This window comes from Theropithecus gelada, chromosome 19 (genome assembly GCF_003255815.1).
Source record: "Theropithecus gelada isolate Dixy chromosome 19, Tgel_1.0, whole genome shotgun sequence".
Classification (NCBI taxonomy): domain Eukaryota; kingdom Metazoa; phylum Chordata; class Mammalia; order Primates; family Cercopithecidae; genus Theropithecus; species Theropithecus gelada.
The window spans coordinates 37,466,717-37,484,441 of NC_037687.1; positions in this window are offsets into that span (position 1 = coordinate 37,466,717).

Genomic DNA, 17,725 nt, shown 5'->3' on the forward strand with positions numbered 1-17,725 from the left:
GGCTTCCCAAGGTGCTGGGATTACAGGCATGAGCCACTGCACCTGGCCCACACATTTTTACACAACAAGAGATCCTTTAGTCCACCCAAAAGCTGACGTTAGCTACATCTTTAACACAACTTTTTCCTCAAATATAAGAGGTTTTTTTAGGCTTCCACTTCTATACTTGCCTATTCTTCTCACGCCCTGTTTTAATTTAACATAGACATGCAATGCTAGAAAATAGAATTGCTCTCTACCAGCTTAACAAGGGGGAGCCTGTGCAGTTTCTGACACTTCTTTTGGCACATGGATAAATACCTCGGGTATTATACTCAGTTGTAAAAATCAACAAATGTGCTGCCTGGTTAAAATGACTAGTCTCTTCTGGCTTCTTCTTTGATCTATTCTATTGTAGTTGGTTTGTATCTTGCTTAAGGTACATATTCCAAACTCTTGATATTTTCGTCCTGATAGTCATACTGGTAGTCTCCCTCATGTGGTGCAATCTACAAACATTTTTATTTGTGTGCAAATATTTGTGATCAGCCATCCTTCAAATATCAAATTGTTTCTCTGGGGCTGGAATTCAAAAACTCAAAGAAATGTGTGGTTTATGGACAGGACACAGTGGCTCACATCTGTAATCACAGCACTTTGGGAAGCCAAGGCATGCAGGTCACAAGGTCAGGAGTTCGACACCAGCCTGGTCAATATGGTGAAACCCTGTCTCTACTAAAAATACAAAAATTAGCCGGGCGTGGTGGCACGCACCTGTAGTCCTGTAGGGAGACCCCCTGAAACCATTGTTATGGAATAAAAGATGAAATGCTCCTGATTATTGTAAACACAAAATTGCATGCAAGATTGTGTAAAGACAATGCCAGGTTGGGCTGCCACAATGAGCCAACAGTGCATGATGTGCTTCTCCCTGCAGAGAGCCTATTAATCGACGTGTAGTCAGGGAAGTTTCACATTACCAAGATTCCTATCCCAGAAAAGCAGATGTTCATAGCTCTGGGATTGGAATGCAACCCTTGTGGAGAACCTGTAAATGGACACATGAGGAGCGCCTGTTCATATGGATAAGATAGGGTGATAAATGCCCTTATCTTGCCACGGCTCTTCTAGGTCTCTTTAGGGGTAAGGCATACTCCCCTCTGAGAATTTTTTGGTTTAACTGGTTGTCTAGCTTCACTTCCTGTTTCTATTGATTGTTTGCAACCAGCTTTGACTGCAACTGTTACTGCTGATTAATATCTTGCTAATCATAGGTTATGGATACACTGTGTTTCTGTTTTAAGGCTCTGTTAGAAAATGCTGATGCACACACCATGTTGTAAATTCTTATCTCTGTATACTGTACTTCTGCATACCGATGTTATGTTAAAGAATTACTTCATCCGCATGTGACAATCTCACCTCAGAATCAAACCACCCTAAATCCCTCAGTAACCTACCCCTGCCTTCACTAAACTTACTAATAAATACTGTTATATCCAGTGCATTGGCGGCATCACAAGACCAGAAGTCAATGACCTCCCCAGACTCAGTTTTCACTATCTTGTGTATGTCTTTTACTTCTTGACCTGCCTATACGCCTGGGAACAAAGAAAGAGCCCTGTTGCATTGCGGGCTGCTGGCCAGATACTGCAATATAATCCCAGCTACATGGTATACTGAGGTGGGAGAATCGCTTGAACCCAGGAGGCACAGATTGCAGTGAGCCGAGATGGTGCCACTGCACTTCAGCCTGGGTGACAGAGCGAGACTCCATCCAAAAAAAAAAAAGAAGAGGGGGTGGTGTCAAGATGGCTAAATAGGAACAGCACCAGCCTCCAGCTCCCAGCATGAGCAGCACAGAAGATAGGTGATTTCTGCGTTTTCAACTGAGCTACCAGGTTCATCTCACTGGGGTGTCTCGGACAGTGGGTGCAGCACAGTGAGTGCAGCCCAACGAGTGAGAGCCGAAGGAGGGTGAGGCATGGCCTCACCCAGGAAGTGCAAGCAGGAAGGGAATAATTCCCTTTCCTAGCCAAGGGGAACCGTGACACACAACACCTGGAAAATTGGGTCACTTCCATCCTAATACTGTGCTTTACCAAGGGTCTCAGCAAATGGTTCACCAGGAGATCATATCCCCTGCTGGTTTGGAGGGTCCCACGCCCATGGAGCCTCCCTCATGGCTAGCACAGCAGTCAGATCTAACTGCAAGGCAGCAGCGAGGTTTGGGGAAGGGCGCCCACAATTGCTGAGGTTAAGTAGGTAAACAAAGTGACCAGGAAGCTTGAACTGGGTGGAGCCCACCGCAGCTCAAGGAGGCCTGCCTGCCTCTGTAGACTCCACCTCTGGAGACAGGGCATAGCCAAACAAAAGGCAGCAGAAACCTCTGCAGATGTAAATGTCCCTGTCTGACAGCTTTGGAGCAAGTAGTGGTTCTCCCAGCATGGAGTTTGGCATCTGAGAATGGACAGACTGCCTGCTCAAGTGGGTCCCTATCCCCCAAGTATCCTAACTGGGGGACATCCCCCACTAGCAGCAGACTGACACCAAACACCTCACGCAGCTGGGTACACCTTTGAGATGAAGCTTCCACAGGAATGATCAGACAGCAACATTGGCTGTTCAGCAATATTCACTCTTCTGCAGCCTCCACTGCTGATACCCAGGCATACAGGGTCTGAAGTGGACCTCAAGCAAACTCCAACAGACCTGCAGCTGAGGGTCCTAACTGTTAGAAGGAAAACTAACAAACAGAAAGGACATCCACACCAAAACGCCATCTGTAGGTCACCATCATCAAAGTTCAAAGGTAGATAAAAGCACAAAGGTGGTCAAAAAGCAGTGCAGAAAAGCTGAAAATTCTAAAAATCAGAGCACCTCTCAACCTCCAAAGGAATGCAGCTCCTCACCAGCAACGGAAAAAAGCTGGACAGAGAATGACTTTGACGAGTTGAGAGAGGGTTCAGACAATCAAACTTCTCCGAGCTAAAGGAGGAAATATGAACCCAGCGCAAAGAAACTAAAAACCTTGAAAAAAGATTTGATGAATGACTAACTAGAATAACCAATCTAGAGAAGTCCTTAAATGACCTGATAGAGAGGAAAACGATGACAAGTGAACCACATGACAAATGCACAAGTTTCAGTAACCGACTCGATCAACCAGAAGAAAGGGTATCAGTGATTGAAGATCAAATGAATGAAATGAAGCAAGAGAAGTTTAGAGAAAAAAGAGTAAAAAGAAATGAACAAAGCCTCCAAGAAATATGGGACTATGTGAAAAGACCAAATCTACGACTAATTGGTGTACCTGAAAGTGACGGGGAGAATGGAACCAAGTCGGAAAACACTCTGTAGGATATTATACAAGAGAACTTCCCCAACCTAGCAAGGCAGGCCAACATTCAAATTCAGGAAATACAGAGAATGCCACAAAGATACTCCTCGAGAAGAACAACTCCAAGACACATAATTGTCAGATTCACTAAAGTTGAAATGAAGGAAAAAATGTTAAGGCAGCCAGAGAGGAAGGTTGGGTTACCCACAAAGGGAAGTCCATCAGACTAACAGCGGATCTCTCAGCAGAAACTCTCCAAGTAGAAGAGAGTGGGGGCCGATATTCAACATTCTTAAAGAAAAGAATTTTCATTCCAGAATTTCATATCCAGCCAAACTAGGCTTCATAAGTGAAGGAGGAATAAAACCCTTTACAGACAAGCAAATGCTGAGAGATTTTGTCACCACCAGGCCTGCCCTACAAGAGCTCCTGAAGGAAGCACTAAACATGAAAAGGAACAACCAGTACCAGCCACTGCAAAAACATGCCAAAATGTACAGACTATTGATGCTAGGAGGAAACTGCGTCAACTAGCGAGCAACATAACTAGCTAACATCATAATGACAGGATCAAGTTCACACATAACAATATCAACCTTAATGTAAGTGGACTAAATGCTCCAATTAAAAGACACAGACTGACAAATTGGATAAAGAGTCAAGACCCATCAGCGCCCTATATTCGGAAGACCCATCTCACATGCAGAGACACACAGGCTCATAATAAAGGGATGGAGGAAGATGTATCAAGCAAATGGAAAACCAAAAAAGGCAGGGGATGATATCCTAGTCTCTGATAAAACAGACTTTAAACCAACAAACATCAAAAGAGACAAAGAAGGCCGTTACATAATGGTAAAGGGATCAATTCATCAGAAAGAGCTAGCTATCCTAAATATATATACACCCAATACAGGAGCACCCAGATTCATAAAGCAAGCCCTTAGAGACTTACAAAGAGACTTAGACTCCCATACAATAATAATGGGAGACTTCAACACCCCATTGTCAACATTAGACAGATCAACAAGACAGAAAGTTAACAAGGATATCCAGGAATTGAACTCAGCTCTGCACCAAGCATACCTAACAGACATCTACAGAACTCTCCACCCCAAATCAACAGAATATACATTCTTCACAGCATCACATCGCACTTATTCCAAAACTGACCACAGAGATGGAAGTAAAGCACTCCTCAGCAAATGCAAAAGAACAGAAATTATAACAGTCTCTCAGACCACAGTGCGTTCAAACTAGAACTCAGGATTAAGATACTCACTCAAAACGCATAACTACATGGAAACTGAACAACCTGCTCCTGAATGATTACTGGGTACATAACGAAATGAATGCAGAAATAAAGATGTTCTTAGAAACCAATGAGAACAAAGTCACAATAAACCAGAATCTCTGGGACACATTTAAAGCACTGTGTAGAGAGAAATTTATAGCACTAACTGCCCACAAGGGAAAGCTGGAAAGATCTAAAATTGACACCCTAACATCACATCACAATAAAAGGAACTAGAGAAACAAGAGAAAACACATTCAAACGCTAGCAGAAGGCAAGAAATAACTAAGATCAGAGCAGAACTGAAGCAGATAGAGACACAAAAAACCCTTCAAAAAATCAATGAGTCTAGGAGCTGGTTTTTTGAAAAGATCAACAAAATTGATAGACCGCTAGCAAGACTAATAAAGAAGAAAAGAAGGAAGAATCAAATAGATGCAATAAAAAATGATAAAGGGGATATCACCACCGACCCCACAGAAATACAAACTACCATCAGAGAATACTATAAACACCTCTACGCAAATAAACTGGAAAAACTAGAAGAAATGAATATATTTCTGGACACATACACTCTCCCAAGACAAAATGAGGAAGAAGTTGAATCCCTGAATAGAATAATAACAGGTTTGAAATTGAGGCAATAATTCATATCCTACCAACCAAAAAAAGTTCAGGACCAGACAGATTCAGAGCCAAATTCTACCAGAGGTACAAGGAGGAGCTGGTATCATTACTTCTGAAACTATTCCAATCAATAGAAAAAGAGGGAATCCTCCCTAACTCATTTTATGAGGCCAACATCATCCCGATACCAAAGCCTGGCAGAGACATAACAAAAAAAGAGAATTTTAGACCAATATCCCTGATCAACATCGATGCAAAAATCCTCAACAAAATACTGGCAAACTGAATCCAGCAGCACATCAAAAACCTTATCCACCATGATCAAGTAGGCTTCATCCCTGTGATGCAAGGTTGGTTCAACATACACAAATCAATAGATGTAATCCAGCATATAAACAGAACCAAAGACAAAAACCACATGATTATCTCAATAGATGCAGAAAAGGCCTTTGACAAAATTCAACAGTGCTTCATGCTAAAAACTCTCAATAAATTTGGTATTGATGAAACGTATCTCAACATAATAAGAGCTATTTATTACAAACCCATAGCCAATATCATACTGAATCGGCAAAAACTGGAAACAATCCCCTTGAAAACTGGAACAAGACTGGGATGCCCTCTCTCACCACTCCTATTCAACATAGTGTTGGAAGTTCTGGTCAGGGCAATCAGGCAAGAGAAAGAAATAAAGGGTATTTAATTAGGAGAAGAGGAAGTCAAATTGTCCCTGTGTGCAGATGACATGATTGTATATTTAGAAAACCCCATCATCTCAGCCCAAAATCTCCTTAAGCTCATAAGCAACTTCAGTAGAGTCTCAGGTTACAAAATCAAGGTGCCAAAATCACAAGCATTCTTATACACCAACAACAGACAAACAGAGAGCCAAATCATGAATGAACTCCCATTCACAATTGCTTCAAAGAGAATAAAATACCTAGGAATCCAACTTACAAAGGGATGTGAAGGACCTCTTCAAAAACAACTACAAACCGCTGCTCAATGAAATAAAAGAGGACATAAACAAATGGAAGAACATTCCATGCTTACGAAGAGGAAGAATCAATAACATAAAAATGGCCATACTGGCCAAGGTAATTTACAGATTCAATGCCATCCCTATTAAACTACTAATGACTTTCTTCACAGAATTGGAAAAAACTACTTTAAAGTCCATATGGAACCAAAAAAGAGCCCGTTTTGCCAAGACTATCCTAAGCCAAAAGAACAAAGCTGGAGGCATCATGCTATCTGACTTCAAACTATACTAAAAGGCTACAGTAACCATAACAGCATGGTACTGGTACCAAAACAGACATATAGACCAATGGAACAGAACGGAGCCCTCAGAAATACTACCACACATCTACAACCATCTGATCTTTGACCAACCTGACAAAAGCAAGAAATGGGGAAAGGATTCCCTATTTAATAAATCGTGCTGGGAAAACTGGCTAGCCATAAGTAGAAAGCTGAAACTGGATCCCTTCCTTACACCTCATACAAAAATTAATTCAAGATGGACTAAAGACTTAAATGTTAGACCTAAAACCATAAAACCCTAGAAGAAAACCTAGGCAATACTATTCAGGACATAGGCATAGGGAAGGATTTCATGTCTAAAACACCAAAAGCAATGGCAACAAAAGCCAAAATTGACAAATGGGATCTAATTAAACTAAAGAGCTTCGACACAGCAAAAGAAACTACCATCAGAGTCAAAAGTCAACTTACAGAATGGGAGAAAATTTTTGCAATCTACTCATCTGATGAAGGGCTAATATCCAGAACCTACAAAGAGCTCAAACAAATTTACAAGAAAAAAACCACTCCATCGAAAAGTGGACAAAGGATATGAACAGACATTTCTCAAAAGAAGACATTTATGCAGCCAACAGACACATGAAAAAATGCTCATCATCACTGGACATCAGAGTAATGCAAATAATCAAAACCACAATGAAATACCATCTCACACCAGTTAGAATGGCCATCATGAAAAAGTCAGGAAACAACAGGTGCTGGAGAGGATGTGGAGAAACAGGAACACCTTTACACTGTTGGTGGGACTGTAAACTAGTTCAACCATTGTGGAAGACTGTGGCGATTCCTCAAGGATCTAGTACTAGAATTACCTTTTTACCCAGCCATCCCATTACTGGGTATATACCGAAAGGATTATAAATCATGCTGCTATAAAGACACATGCACACGTATGTTTATTGCGGCACTATTCACAATAGCAAAGACTTGGAACCAAGCCAAATGTCCATCAATGACAGACTGGAATAAGAAAATGTGGCACATATACACCATGGAATACTATGCAGCCATACAAAAGGATGAGTTCATGTCCTCTGGAAGGGCATGGATGAAACTGGAAACCATCATTCTCAGCAAACTATCACAAGAACAGAAAACCAAACACCGCATGTTCTCACTCATAGGTGGGAATTGAACAATGAGAACACTTCAACACATGAAGGGGAACATCACACACCGGGGTCTGTTGTGGGGTGAGGGAAGGGGGGAGGGATAGCATTAGGAGATACACTTAATGTAAATGATGTGTTAATGGGTGCAGCACAAGAACATGACACATGTATACAAATATAACAAACCTACAGGTTGTGCACATGTACCCTAGAACACAAAGTATAAAAAAAAATTTTTAAGACAAAGCAAATTAAAAAAAATAATAATAAAATAAAATAAATGATGGAAGCCCAAAATTACGGTTATTGAGACTAATGCTAATGCCTTAAGTTTTGGTCATATTCTCATCTAAGCAAGAGTACAGACATTCTAAAACAGAGCCACACATGCTAAATGTTATATACACCCCCTGAAATTTTAAGGAATCAGATAGCCCTCAAAACAGATCATATTTTTCTGTAAAAAGACGATTCCAGTCTACCTGAGTGAGCATAATAAGGAAGTCCCCTCTGCTTTAACTTTTACCAAAAAAAGTGACTTGAAGTACCTGATGTTAACCAATCAATTTATTTTTAGGGCTTTGTTTACTGATTCACATTTGACAAAACCCACTGTTTTGTCATTCTATTGCCGAGGAGGAGTTATCACTGTATCTACAGAGGGAGAGCTGCCCCAACTCATAAATCACAAATAAAAGCTGATTACGTCTATAATTAAATTAGTTGTAATTTTGTCTTGTCACACATGTTCAAAGCAAGCAATGGCCAGTGGAGTCTCTCAGGCTGCATCATTCTCACCCTGACCCTCCTGCCTTTCTCTTTCACTTACAAGGACCTTTATGATGACACTGGGAGCTACCCAGATAATCCAGAATAAGTTTTCCATCTCAGGATACCCAACTTCATTACCGTTGAACAGTGTTTTTGCCAAGAAAAGTAAATGCACGTGTTCCAAGAGTTAGGATGTGGATTTTTTTTTTTTTTTTTTTAAGACCGAGTTTCACTGATATTGCCCTGGCTGGAGTGCAATGGGGTGATCGTGGCTTACTGCTACCTCCACCTCCCAGGTTCAAATGATTCTCCTGTCTCAGCCACACAAGTAATTGGGCTTACAGGTGCCCACCACCATGCCCAGGTAATTTTTGCATTTTTGGTAGAAACAGGGTTTCACCATGTTGGCCAGGCTGGTCTCAAACTCCTGACCTCGTGATTTGCCCATCTCAGCCTCCCAAAGTGGTGGGATTACAGGCATGAGCCACCGCACCCAGCCCGGATGTGGACATTTTTAAGAGGCCATCATTCTGCGTCATACAGGTCACTTTCATAAACATTACCCACAACAAAAATATGTTTTGCCTTCCTTCCATGTCTCACTTTTCTGTCTGCACAAACCACAATGAAACATACTAGCTCTGCTATGAAGTGGCTGGATGACCCTAGGCTACTCATTTGACCTCCCTCAGGCTCCTTCCTCATCTGCAGTGTAAGGCTGACTCTTACTGCATCAGAAAATGACAGTGGAAGAGTAAATTAACATGTGTAAGACATTAGTCACAGAGCCTGGTACCTGATAAGCCCTCGATAAACATTCCTTTCAGTCCTTTCCTTTCACCATCCCATTTTTCTTGCTCTCACCCCTTTTCTGCTTCAACTCCTTTCTCCTCAGGAGCTTTCTCAGTCTAACCTGCCAATTAAAGAAGCCACACTACCCATTTTCTCATGACTCTGATGGTGTGTTCTTGTGATAGAGTCTGCTATCCACTCCAGACAATGGGTATTATTTATATGGAGAGGTCTGTTTGCAACAACAAATTCTTTTTATGTTCACAAAAAATTTATACATGATTTGTCTTAACTTACACATACCAGCCTCAATTCTACCCTGCTATTTCATACATGCACTTCATTACTTTATTCTTCAGTCTTTCTCCTTACACCTTAAAAATTAGGATAGTATAAAAACAAAAATAATGGCCTAGGCCGGAAGAGGGTATTCCTTTAGCAAGATTAATGCTTTCCTTTCTCAAGATGAAAGCTATCGGCAAGGCAGTCCTGAAGCCCATTTCTGGGCTTGGCTTACATCAAAGCCATTCAACTCTAGGACACATTCTTAGATTCCCAGGAGATAATGATTGTCACGGAAGCCAAACCCACTCTGAGTATTCCTACTGTTGGGTAAAGGAATGTTTACAGAATGTTGTGCATTAGTTACTCCTCCTAAATTCTTCTACTCCCAGAAGTTAAGCTTCCCACTAACCAGCTTGATCTCCAGCTGGCCTGCCTGGACCCTGACTGGAAAGTACCACCCCACTCTGGATGGCCAGGGTGGCACTTTTGCCTATTCTCATAATTATAATAGCTCACACACTGATGCAGCACTCACTATGCACCAGGCACATCCTAAGTGCTTTTCAGGTAGCTACAGTCATGACAAAAAAATCCTAAGTGCCACCATTCCCATTTTTACAGATTAAAAATAAAAACTGTGGCAGAGAAGTGTGTGCCCACTGTCACCTAACTCCATAATTTAACCTCATCCTCCACTTCATCTGGTAAGAGGACACTCTGAGATTTACAAGGTCTCCTGAATGACATCCATCTTCAAAAATGATTTTTTTTATTACACTTTAAATTCTACATACATGTGCACAACCTGCAGGTTTGTTGCATAAGCATACACGTGCCATGTTGGTGTGCTGTACCCATCACTCGTCAGCACCCATCAACTCGTCATTTACATCAGGTATAACTCCCAATGCCATCCCCCACCCCTTCCCTCTCCCCACAATAGGCCCTGGTGCATGATGTTCCACTTCCCGTGTCCAACTGATCTCATTGTTCAATTTCCACCTATGAGTGAGAACATGCGGTGTTTGGTTTTCTGTTCTTGTAATAGTTTGCTGAGAATGATGGTTTCCAGCTGCATCCACGTCCCTAAAAAGGACACGAACTCATCCTTTTTATAGCTGCATAGTATTCTATGGTGTATATGTGCCACATCTTCTTAATCCAGTCTGTCACTGATGGAGATTTGGCTTGATTCCAAGTCTTTGCTATTGTGAATAGTGCCGCAATAAACATACGTGTGCATGTGTCTTTATAGCAGCATGATTTATAATCCTTTGGGTATATGCCCAGTAATGGGATGGCTGGGTCAAATGGTATTTCTAGTTCTAGATCCTTGAGGAATTGCGATACTGTTTTCCACAATGGTTGAACTAGTTTACACTCCCACAAAGTGTAAAAGTGTTCCTATTTCTCCACATCCTCTCCAGCAACTGTTGTTTCCTGATTTTTTAAAGATTGCCATTCTAACAGGTGTGAGATGGCATTTCATTGTGGTTTTGATTATTTGCATTACTCTGATTCCAGTTATGATGAGCATTTTTTCATGTGTCTGTTGGCTGTATGAATGTCTTCTTTTGAGAAATGTCTGTTTATATCTTTTGCCCATATTTTGATGGGGTTGTTTGGTTTCTTCTTGTAAATTTGTTTGAGTTCTTTGTAGGTTCTGGATATTTGTCCCATTTACTTTCAGGATTTGACAGCCAGATTTTGTTTTCTGTCTCATCCTTCACTTATGCACCTGTTCCCTAACACTACACTCACAACTGCACAGCCCTGCATAAAAGCTAGCTTTTAGAAACCTCAACCTTTTTTGGAAAAAAGAAAGACCAGGTTCCAAGTCTCCCAAAAAGTCATTTTTTATTCTATTGTCAACTATTTGCATGGCCATTCTCTGGACATAAACAAGTGCACTAGAAACAGAAAGTGTAATGAGAAGAAAGTAGAAGGAGGCTGAGTTTCTAGAAAGACACATAGGGAAAAGATTCCAAATCCAGAAAAATTCATAAAATGCACCTAGGGAGTGTGGCTTTGAGCAATGACAGCCACACCTGCCATGTTCCACGGCTGTTGGCCTCTTACTTCCATCTCAACCTGCCCTTCCTGGTCTTACTTTCTTAGACCAACACAAACAACCTGGGAGCTGGGGTCAAATCAGAGCACACAGCACTGAGTGGTAGGGTTGGAAAGGCAGAAAAGGAAGAAGAGTGTTTGACTCATGAAGACCTGACCTACCTAGGTACACATCACCTAGACAGGCAATAGATTACTGAAGGGCTTTGCAGGACTCATGGTAGGTATCCAGAATGAATGACTGAGGCAAGAGTCTTGACCAGTTGAGTTTTATTGAGCCAGAATTTGACGGTGCAACCTGGGAAAACATGAGTTGCAAAAAATCTCGGTGGCTTATGTTCTCTCTGAAGAGGTTTCTGGAGGCTTAGTATTTATATATTTGATTAAAGGAGAGAAGGCAGGTAGGAAGAGATGGAGTGGGCAGAAAAACAATTGATCTAATCTTGTCTTTCTTCTGTGCCTCAGAAAATAAATATTATCAGAATGAGAGTAAAAATACTTCAGTTTTAGGAGCTAGATTTTGATTGCTCACCTAAAGTTACAATCGGCATGTCTTTCTTTTACAAAGAAATATACATCTTGAAAGGTTTTGAAGCCAAAAAAAATTTTTTTTCAGTCATTCATCCGGAGATGCCTGAGATCTTTGGCTTTCCTCTTCACCCCATTCTTTTTTTCTTCTTTTTTCTTTTTTTTTTTTTTAAGAGACACAATCTTGCTCTGTCACCTAGACTAGAGTATACTCAGTGCAGCCTTGAACTCCTGGGCTGAAGCTGTCCTCCCAGCTTAGCCTCCCAAGTGTCTGAGACTATAGGCATGTACCGTTGCACCTGGCTAATTTGATTTATGTTTTTAGTAAGGATGTGGTCTCCCTTTGTTGCTTAGGCTGGTCTTAAACTCCTGGTTTCAAGTGATCCTCCGGCCTTGGACTCTCAAAGTACTGGAATTGCAGGCCTGTGCCAGCACTCCTGGCCCCACAATTCTTCAAAAGCTCTCAGAGAAAGCATTGTAGAAGACCCCTGTGGCTGTATGTTTCATCTGATCCTACATGACTAGGAAGGCTCATTCTTAAGAATTCATGTCCCATGGAAAAGGGGATGAAGACAAATCAGAAAAGGGCAAAGGAAAGTCACAGCAACAAAGGGACAGTATAATCCTGGAACCTTATTAAAGTCACACAAATGCTGCTTCAATTAGAGCAATTTGTTTGGCAAACATCGCTCTAACACTTTCAGTTGTATGTTGGCTCGCCTGTAATGTCTGGAGCAGTCTATAGACTAGGTTTTCTAGAGTTTCTGAAGCATCTTCCAATTGTAATGGCAATCTGACACAATTCTCTGAATTGCAATCTGAATCCAGTGTTCATGTGTACCTTTTGTTTAGTCTACTCATCAGCAGACACAAAGGCTGTTTATATATAAGTTGCTATGATTTCTCCAGAAGTTTCCATAAGTCATCTAGTTTCAGCTTGCAAGGTTTAATCTACCCATCTGACAAAAGGCTAAAATCCAGAATCTACAAGAAAAAAAAAAATCCCCCCATCAAAAAGTGGGTGAAGCACATGAACAGACACTTCTCAAAATAAGACATTTATGTGACCAACAAACATATGAAAAAAAGCTCATCATCATTGGTCATTAGAGACATAAAAATCAAAACCACAATGAGATACCATCTCACGCCAGTTAGAATGGTGATTATTAAAAGGTCAGCAAACAACAGACGCCGGAGAGAATGTGGAGAAATAGGAACACTTTTACACTGTTGGTGGGAGTGTAAATTAGTTCAACCATTGTGGAAGACAGTGTGGCAATTCCTCAAGGATCTAGAACAAGAAATACCATTTGACCCAGTAATCCCATTACTGGGTATACACCCAAAGGATTATAGATCATTCTACTATAAAGACACATGCACACATATGTTTACTGCAGCACTATTCACAATAGCAAAGACTTGGAACCAACCCAAATGCCTATCAATGACAGACTAGATCAAGAAAATGTGGTACATCTACACCATGGAATTCGATGCAGCCATAATAAAGAATAAGTTCATGTCCTTTTCAGGGACATGGATGAAGATAAAAACCACCATTCCCAGCAAACTAACACAGGAACAGAAAACCAAATACCGCATGTTCTCACTCATAAGTGGGAGTTGGACAATGAGAACACATGGACACAGGGAGGGGAACATCATACACTGGGGCCTGTTGGGGGGTGGGGGCCTAGGGGAGGGATAGCATTAGGAGAAATACCTATTGTAGATGATGGGTTAGTGGGTGCAGCAAAACACCATGGCACGTGTATACCTATGTAACAAACCTGCAGGTTCTGCACATGTATCCCAGAACTTAAAAGTGTAATTTTTAAAAATGATAAAAATTATAAAAGCACAGTTTTAATTTATAATATACCAAAATGGAAGAAAAATGGAAGAAAATTCTGAAACCATTAGTTTTGAAACTTGTAGGCAGGAAAAAATTTAGGATTAAGTCCAAATTGTAGGTAAATAGCAAAATTCCAAAAAAAATGAACACGTTTAAAATTTAATAACATTTTTCTGTTGTTTTCTTCTGAAAAATAATTTTCTCCCTTCTGTTTCGCATTTTTATGAAATAGAAATCATATGGCACCAATGTATTTCCAAAATAAGTTTTAGTCTTATACCTGGATTGTTTACATAAAGTGCAGCAAGAATGTAGATTCAAGGCCTCTATGAATATATATATATATTATTTATTTATATGCATAGATATAAGAATATATATATATATTCTATCATGTAGAATGGCACTAAAGTATATTAATGGCAGCAAATCTGTACAAGTCTGCAGCAGCCTCAATTCTTGTTTCTTCAGAAGAAAGAATTTAACTAAGGGTCATAAGGCAGAAGAAGAGACTGAGGCAAGTTTTACAGCAAGAGTGAAAGTTTATTTAAAAGCTTTAGAACAGAAATTAAAGAAAGTAAAGTACACTTAAAACAGGGTCAAACAAGTGATGAGATTTCACATGTGTGGTTTGACCTTGGACTTAGGCTTTTGTATGTTGGCATAATTCTGGGGTCTGCATCTCTTCTCCCCTGATTCTTCCCTTAAAGTGGGCTGTCTGCATGTGCAGTGACCCACCAGCACTTAAGGGAACCTGTGTAGTGTATTTCCTGGAGTACAGTTGGAAAACAGAGACCAAAATAAAAGCTATGTATGTCAATAAAGTTGGTCTCCTTATAAAATCCTGTTATAAATTTCTATCATTTTTATGTTACCTTGACATCTATTTTTAATCTTCCTTGAACACACCCAAATTTCTCCCTCTCTCTCTCTCTCTCTCTCTCTCTCTGCTTTGAGATGTAAATTTACTACCTACTTTCTCTAAAACTCAGCAAGTGCTTCCTCAGATAAATGTTAATTTTTTCTCTTTACAAAAGTACAGGTTAAATTCAACAGTTTTTTTTTAATAGTGAGTTTTGTAGGTTCCATGAATAAAGTTTTAAAATCAAAAATCTAAAGCATTTCTGTCTCCCTCTGTCCTTATGTGCACATGTATATGTTCTATGTTGTATCACATATATGTATATGCCCATACCTATGTTTATATATTCTTTATACATGGTATCAAATTAATATAAAAATAAATGAGTACTCATCAATTAAGTAAATAATCCCAAATGCTTTTCAACATAGGTGATTTTAGTACTCTACAATCATGGAAGAACACCTCAAATGAGCTTGCATACCTATCTGTAGCCTCCTTAAAAAAAATTATCAGCCAAGAATTTTATATCCAGCAAAACTAAAGTTCATAAATAAAGGAAAGATAACTGTCTGTTTCAGACAAACAAATGCTAAGAGAATTTGCCACTACCAAGCCAGCACTACAATAACGGCTAAAAGGAGCTCTGAATCTTGAAACAAATCCTGGAAACACATCAACACAGAACCTGTTTAAGCATGAATCTCACAGGACCTATACAACACAAATACAATAAATAAATGAATAAAACCAAGGTATTTAGACAACAAATAGCAGGATGAATGGCACAGTACCTCACATCTCAATACTAACATTGAATGTAAGTGGTGTAAATGCTCTACTTAAAAGATACAGAATTGCAGAATTGATAATAATTCACCAAGCAAGTATTTGCTGCCCTCAAGAGACTCCCCTAACCATAAAGGGTCATATAAACTTAAGGTAAAAGGGTAGAAAAAGACACCTCATGCAAATGGCCACAAAAGGGAGCAGGAGTAACTATTTCTTATATCAGAAAAAAAAAAACTACCTTTAGAGGGGGCGCCCAAGATGGCTGGATAGGAACAGCTCCAGCCTCCAGTTCCCAGAGTGAGTGACACAGAAGACTGGTGATTTCTGCATTTTCAACTGAGGTGCAGACTGACACCTCACAGCTCACACGGCTCAGTACAACCCTGAGACGAAGCTTCCAGAGCAAGAATCAGACAGCAATACTCACTGTCCAGCAATATTCTACCTTCTGCAGCCTCTGCTGCTGATACCCAGGCAAAAAGGGTCTGGAGTGGACCTCTAGCAAACTCCAACAGACCTGCAGCTGAGGGTCCTGACTGTTAGAAGGAAAACTAACAAACAGAAAGGACACCCACACCATAACCCCATCGGTACATCACCATCATCAAAGATCAAAGGCAGATAAAACCAAAAAGATGGGGAAAAAGCAGTGCAGAAAAGCTGGAAATTCAAAAAATCAGAGCTCATCTCCCCCTCCAAAGGAACGCAGCTCATCGCCAGCAACAGAACAAAGCTGGAAAGAGAATGACTTTGACGAGTTGAGAGAAGAAGGCGTCAGTCAATCAAACTTCTCAGAGCTAAAGGAGGATCTACATAACCAGTGCAAAGAAACTAAAAACCTTGAAAAAAGAATGGATGAATGGATAACTAGAATAATCAATGCAGAGAAGACCTTAAAAGAACTGATAGAGATGAAAACCATGACATGAGAACTACATGACAAATGCACAAGCTTCAGTAACCAACTTGATCAACTGGAAGAAAGAGTATCAGTGATTGAAGATCAAAAGAAAGAAATGAAGTGAGAAGAGAAGAGTAGAGAAAAAAGAGGAAAAAGAAATGAACAAAGCCTCCAAGAAATATGGGATTATGTGAAAAGATCAAATCTACATCTGATTGCTGTGCCTGAAAGTGACGGGGAAAATGGAACCAAGTTGGAAAACACTCTGCAGGATATCATCCAGGAGAAATTCCCCAACCTAGTAAGGCAGGCCAACATTCAAATTCAGGAAATACAGAGAATGCCACAAAGATACACCTCGAGAAGAGCAACTCCAAGACACATAATTGTCAGACTCACCAAAGCTGAAATGAAGGAAAAAATGTTAAGGGCAGCCAGAGAGAAAGGTCGGGTTACCCACAAAAGGAAGCCCATTAGATGAACAGCAGATCTCTTGGCAGAAACTCTACAAGCCAGAAGAGAGTGGGGGCCAATATTCAACATTCTTAAAGAAAAGAATTTTCAACTCAGAATTTCATATCCAGCCAAACTAAGTTTCGTAAATGAAGGAGAAATAAAATCCTTTACAGACAAGCAAATGTTTAGAGATTTTGTCACCACCAGGCCTGCCCTACAAGAGATCCTGAAGGAAGCACTAAACATGGAAAGAAAAAACCGGTACCAGCCATTGCAAAACTATGCCAAAATGTAAAGATCATCAATGCTAGGAAGAAACTGCATCAACTAATGAGCAAAATAATCAGCTAATATCATAATGACAGGATCAAGTTCACACATAACAATATTAACCTTAAATGTAAATAGACTAAAAGGTCCAATTAAAAGACACAGACTGGCAAATTGGATAAAGAGTCAAGACCCATCAGTTTCCTGTATTCAGGAGACTCATATCACATGCAGAGACACACATAGGCACAAAATAAAGGGATGGAGGAAGATCTACCAAGCAAATGGAAAACAAAGAAAAGCAGGGGTTGCAATCCTAGTCTCTGATAAAACAGACTTTAAACCATCAAAAATCAAAAGAGACAAAGAAGGCCATTACATAATGGTAAAGGGATCAATTCATCAGAAGAACTAACTATTCTAAATATATATGCACCCAATACAGGAGCACCCAGATTC